Source organism: Pseudophryne corroboree, chromosome 1 (genome assembly GCF_028390025.1).
Source record: "Pseudophryne corroboree isolate aPseCor3 chromosome 1, aPseCor3.hap2, whole genome shotgun sequence".
NCBI classification, from domain to species: Eukaryota; Metazoa; Chordata; class Amphibia; order Anura; family Myobatrachidae; genus Pseudophryne; species Pseudophryne corroboree.
In genome coordinates this window covers 124,880,826-124,885,987 of record NC_086444.1, presented here as the reverse complement: position 1 = coordinate 124,885,987, position 5,162 = coordinate 124,880,826, and positions in this window count along the sequence as shown.

The following is a 5,162-nucleotide window of genomic DNA, read 5'->3' as shown; positions in this document are numbered from 1 at the left end:
TCCAGTGATCCTGCTCTGCTACCTGTTGCATACACTCATCAGCTGGGGAGCCGAATGACACCCCTCTCATCTCAGCCTCCGCCCAGTGAGAATCAGTATGTAAGAGTGATTATGTGGGATTCATATAAATATTTTATGCAATTCACAATATGAGCTTACCATCTTCGGAGTGTTAGAGAATTATTATATATTTTTATTTTTTGGTCAGATATTTTTTTTTAAATTATTATTATTATTTAAAAATGTAACTGGACCCTCTTTTGTTATTTTCCCCTCAGCTCACATTAAAATTGTTAGGGTTAGGGGGTTCGGCAAGACCTCTAGTGGGTATAAACCAAAGAAGGCTTCCTTGGTGGTGCAACAAGGAAGCCTTCTTTGGTTTAGACCCACTAGAGGTCTTGCCAAACCCCCTAACCCTAACATTGTAATTTGCTTTAGGGCGCACCTCCAACCTAATTAGTCCAGTGTTTCATATTTTCACATTAAATACTTTAAAGATTAGATTGTATATTTTCCTAGATATACCTGTGCATAGTCTACAAGGCTACATGCCTCTCACCTAACTATACACTTTAAAATTGTTATAAAGCAGAAAATTATCTAAAAGCAATTATAGAGTAAGACCATTTTCCTTACTGTGTAAGCTACAGAACTAGGTGTCCTGTTATTTGCTTTTCATTTTACCCTTGTATGCCTTACTGCCATGTTTTACTTATTGCACAGTGTAACCTATGTAGTGCACCCAACATGGCTGCCTCGCCTGGTACTCTCTTGTGTAGAATAAACAATGCATGGTTCTGAACTCTCCTAATATATTTGTCTCCCAAATATGTGTCATTTTTTAACCTTTTCAGAGAATTTATTAATAAAGACAATTTCAAGCAAAATATATTTAAAAAAGAAATGTCTATTTTTATTTTAAGTAAAATTTAGCCTCTTCTTCTTCTTCTTCTTCTTCTTCTTCTTCTTCTTCTTCTTCTTCTTCTTCTTCTTCTTCTTCTCCTTCTTCCTCTTTGTCTTCTTATGATGAGGATTATTATTATTACTTTGTAATTATTAATATTATTATTTACTCTGCATTCTAAAATAGGGAATTTGGGACTAAGATTGGTCCAGTAATCTTACAAACTTGTCCTAAAAGAGGAACAATATTGCGGGAGCCTCATGACTCATGAAGAGTCATCCTTCAGCACTCAGGAGAGGAAAAACCCCCTTGTGTAGGAAACCTCTGGGGACCCATGGCTGAAGGACTGCCCGTCCCTCTAGGCATTAAGAGACTATGCAGAGTTTGCCCAGACCACCCACCCACTAACCTTGCTTAAACCAGTCATCCCTTCTGTCGCCTCAAATCTGCTATTTTGACCTATTTACTCAGCCGGAGAAAAACGCACCTACATGTCAATGTGGGGGGGACAGTCATAACCACCATAGCATTCATTTCTGACGCTAACAGGGGTTACAACTATACAAATGTAGACATCCTCGTCGTGGCTACATCTTATGGCGATTGCGCCTTGTTAGGCGCGACAGCACCACGTACGTCTGGGTGTCTAAGGCGTGTGTGCCCCATTCGCATGGATGGGAGCGGCAAATGCCACAGCTCGGCACAGCTAGGCACAGACGCGCATAGCTGCGTCGAGGGTGCACGTTTACCACAGATGTAGCCATGATCAGCATGGCTAAATCTGTATATAGTATGGGACAAAAACAAAAGTAATGATTAAAGCATAATATAATTCTTTTACATCTCTGCACATTAATAAAAGTGGATCAGCCTGCAATACTGGCACACTGGGATTCAGGCAGGCAGAGAGAGAGAGTAAAGAATTTAATTTGCAACATTATAGTTTCACAAGACAACTCCGAGGAGATATCATGGGTGCAGCCGCACATAAAGAATTTACTTAGGAACATTATAGGCCCAACTAGACAGCACTCTTCAAATATCTCCAATGGCCCATTTGCAGCCACTTGTGGTTGTTAAGTAACGGCACTGTCCCAGAAGGTGTGAGATTTAATTTTTATCCAATACTATTCTATCCCCAAGGTCATAAGCAGGGACGGACTGGCCTATGGGGTTCCCGGGAGGCCGGCTGAACGGTGGGGCCGATTGCGCATTTGGCACCGCCCCCTGTAGCGCATCACTCAGAGCTATATCTAGTAGAGATGAGCGGGTTCGGTTTCTCTGAATCCGAACCCGCACGAACTTCATGTTTTTTTTCACGGGTCCGAGCAACTCGGATCTTCCCGCCTTGCTCGGTTAACCCGAGCGCGCCCGAACGTCATCATGACGCTGTCGGATTCTCGCGAGACTCGGATTCTATATAAGGAGCCGCGCGTCGCCGCCATTTTCACACGTGCATTGAGATTGATAGGGAGAGGACGTGGCTGGCGTCCTCTCCATTTAGATTAGAAGAGAGAGAGAGAGAGAGAGAGATTGACCTGATTTACTGGAGCTTAGGAGTACTATAGAAGTGTAGAGAGTGCAGAGTTTACTAGTGACTGACCACAGTGACCACCAGACAGTGCAGTTTTATTTAATATATCCGTTCTCTGCCTGAAAAAAACGATACACACAGTGACTCAGTCACATACCATATCTGTGTGCACTGCTCAGCCCAGTGTGCTGCATCATCTATGTATATATATCTGACTGTGCTCAGCTCACACAGCTTATAATTGTGGGGGAGACTGGGGAGCACTGCAGTGCCAGTTAATAGTTATAGGTTATAGCAGGAGCCAGGAGTACATATTATATTAAAATTAAACAGTGCACACTTTTGCTGCAGGAGTGCCACTGCCAGTGTGACTGACCAGTGACCTGACCACACTGACCACCAGTATAGTTAGTAGTATACTATATTGTGTGATTGCCTGAAAAAGTTAAACACTCGTCGTGTGACTTCACTTGTGTGGTGTTTTTTTTTTTATTCTATAAAAAACTCATTCTGCTGACAGACAGTGTCCAGCAGGTCCGTCATTATATAATATATACCTGTCCGGCTGCAGTAGTGATATATATATATATATTTTTTATATCATTATTTATCATCCAGTCGCAGCAGACACAGTACGGTAGTTCACGGCTGTAGCTACCTCTGTGTCGGCACTCGGCAGTCCGTCCATAATTGTATACCACCTACCCGAGGTTTTTTTTTCTTTCTTCTTTATACATACATACTACTACATCTCTTTATCAACCAGTCTATATTAGCAGCAGACACAGTACGGTAGTTCACGGCTGTAGCTACCTCTGTGTCGGCACTCGGCAGTCCGTCCATAATTGTATACCACCTACCCGTGGTTTTTTTTTCTTTCTTCTTTATACATACATACTACTACATCTCTTTATCAACCAGTCTATATTAGCAGCAGACACAGTACAGTACGGTAGTTCACGGCTGTAGCTACCTCTGTGTCGGCACTCGGCAGTCCGTCCATAATTGTATACCACCTACCCGTGGTTTTTTTTTCTTTCTTCTTTATACATACATACTACTACATCTCTTTATCAACCAGTCTATATTAGCAGCAGACACAGACGGTAGTTCATGGCTGTAGCTACCTCTGTGTCGGCACTCGGCAGTCCGTCCATAATTGTATACCACCTACCCGTGGTTTTTTTTCTTTCTTCTTTATACATACATACTACTACATCTCTTTATCAACCATTCTATATTAGCAGCAGACACAGTACAGTACGGTAGTTCACGGCTGTAGCTACCTCTGTGTCGGCACTCGGCAGTCCGTCCATAATTGTATACCACCTACCCGTGGTTTTTTTTTCTTTCTTCTTTATACATACATACTACTACATCTCTTTATCAACCAGTCTATATTAGCAGCAGACACAGTACAGTACGGTAGTTCACGGCTGTAGCTACCTCTGTGTCGGCACTCGGCAGTCCGTCCATAATTGTATACCACCTACCCGTGGTGTTTTTTTCTTTCTTCTTTATACATACATACTACTACATCTCTTTATCAACCAGTCTATATTAGCAGCAGACACAGTACGGTAGTTCACGGCTGTAGCTACCTCTGTGTCGGCACTCGGCAGTCCGTCCATAATTGTATACCACCTACCCGTGGTTTTTTTTTCTTTCTTCTTTATACATACATACTACTACATCTCTTTATCAACCAGTCTATATTAGCAGCAGACACAGTACAGTACGGTAGTCCACGGCTGTAGCTACCTCTGTGTCGGCACTCGGCAGTCCGTCCATAATTGTATACCACCTACCCGTGTTTTTTTTTTCTTTCTTCTTTATACATACATACTACTACATCTCTTTATCAACCAGTCTATATTAGCAGCAGACACAGACGGTAGTTCATGGCTGTAGCTACCTCTGTGTCGGCACTCGGCAGTCCGTCCATAATTGTATACCACCTACCCGTGGTTTTTTTTTCTTTCTTCTTTATACATACATACTACTACATCTCTTTATCAACCATTCTATATTAGCAGCAGACACAGTACAGTACGGTAGTTCACGGCTGTAGCTACCTCTGTGTCGGCACTCGGCAGTCCGTCCATAATTGTATACCACCTACCCGTGGTTTTTTTTTCTTTCTTCTTTATACATACATACTACTACATCTCTTTATCAACCAGTCTATATTAGCAGCAGACACAGTACAGTACGGTAGTTCACGGCTGTAGCTACCTCTGTGTCGGCACTCGGCAGTCCGTCCATAATTGTATACCACCTACCCGTGGTGTTTTTTTCTTTCTTCTTTATACATACATACTACTACATCTCTTTATCAACCAGTCTATATTAGCAGCAGACACAGTACGGTAGTTCACGGCTGTAGCTACCTCTGTGTCGGCACTCGGCAGTCCGTCCATAATTGTATACCACCTACCCGTGGTTTTTTTTTCTTTCTTCTTTATACATACATACTACTACATCTCTTTATCAACCAGTCTATATTAGCAGCAGACACAGTACAGTACGGTAGTTCACGGCTGTAGCTACCTCTGTGTCGGCACTCGGCAGTCCGTCCATAATTGTATACTAGTATCCATCCATCTCCATTGTTTACCTGAGGTGCCTTTTAGTTGTGCCTATTAAAATATGGAGAACAAAAATGTTGAGGTTCCAAAATTAGGGAAAGATCAAGATCCACTTCCACCTCGTGCTGAAGCTGCT